Here is a 1,198-nt window from a genome sequence, read left to right on the forward strand (position 1 = left end):
GTATCCCAATTTATACTAGACTAAATCCTGGACCCTCAAGACCCTTGCCCCTAGAACCTTGGAGGGGGTAAATCGCGGGTTATGCCTCAACTGGATCACAGGTTCCCCCATCGCCTGTACACTTCTGTGCACAAGAGATCCTCCTCCAAAGTGATTGCTCCATGCCAAATAAATCTGGCCGTAGGTTCCCACCAAGATTCGAACCTCCACCCTGCCGCTGGAAGCAAGACAAATGTTGATTGATCCACCAGTTGAGCTGTGCCCCGGGAGGCCAAGATCTTGTTAGCCTTTGTTAGCCTAGAAGCTGCTTCAAAGGTTAGTATTTTATCTTTTGTGAATGATAGTTTTGTAAACTATAGCTAGAATTTGGATAGTAATGGCTTGTACTACAGATACAATTGAAATCATTAGCAGAAGAACTAAAAGCCATCATCAAGGGATTAGAGAAAGTAAAGCAGGAATTGGCTGGTTCTGAGAATGATGGCCCTGTATCTGAAACTTTTTGCGAGGTATTATGATGTCTATTCTGTATCTTTGCTTCTTTTATCCTATTTATATTTATGCGGTATATCATCTTTATATCATGCCACAATGTCATTTCTTAACCAGACTAGGAGCGTATCAAAATTTTGAATAATGTTATTTAGCGCCAATCACGTGGCAATGAGGCCATTTACCATCCAATTTTCTTCAAATCGACTAATGATGTCCAAAAAGGATCCTCTTTCCATTGAAATAGTTTTGATCAATATTATGAATGATACCCTGTAAGTTGAATCTTTGATACTCAAAAAGTGGGAAATCTGTCTATCCTACCTATTGCAATAGTCACTTGAAATTGCAAGTTGTTTGGATTTATCCATGTTCCCATTTTTTTTTTTTTTATTCCCAAAATCCAATTTTCCTTTCTTAATTGTAATTCTTTTTAACCCAAAATAGGATTTTTAAAAAAATAAATAAATTCTATTTAAATATGTTATATGCAATGTCACTATTTATTGTAACATTTTCCATTTTTCACCTTGTTTGCAGACATTAAAGGAGTTTGTTGGTGCCGCTGAGACTGAGGTTGCATTGGTAACGTACTTAATTTTTGTTGTGGTAAATTTCATCCCACCATCTTCAGTATATTATATGCAACCCTAATTTATTTTCCATGAGAACATTTTTTTTTTTTTTTTTTTTTTTTTTTTTTGGG

The 1,198-nt window shown here is 35.9% G+C and overlaps 1 long non-coding RNA gene across 2 annotated transcripts; it reads left to right on the forward strand.

Annotated features, from left to right (window-relative positions):
- The first annotated feature begins 43 nt into the window (after positions 1-43).
- LOC111386312 lies at positions 44-1,180 on the forward strand. Of its 2 annotated transcripts, XR_002701200.1 has the most exons (4): positions 44-315; positions 393-509; positions 610-767; positions 1,033-1,180. It is a non-coding gene; the product is annotated as an uncharacterized LOC111386312 (long non-coding RNA). The 2 variants fall into 2 exon arrangements; XR_002701201.1 differs by lacking the exon at positions 610-767.
- Positions 1,181-1,198: the final 18 nt, after the last annotated feature.

This window comes from Olea europaea, unplaced genomic scaffold (assembly GCF_002742605.1).
Source record: "Olea europaea var. sylvestris unplaced genomic scaffold, O_europaea_v1 scaffold34941, whole genome shotgun sequence".
Classification (NCBI taxonomy): domain Eukaryota; kingdom Viridiplantae; phylum Streptophyta; class Magnoliopsida; order Lamiales; family Oleaceae; genus Olea; species Olea europaea.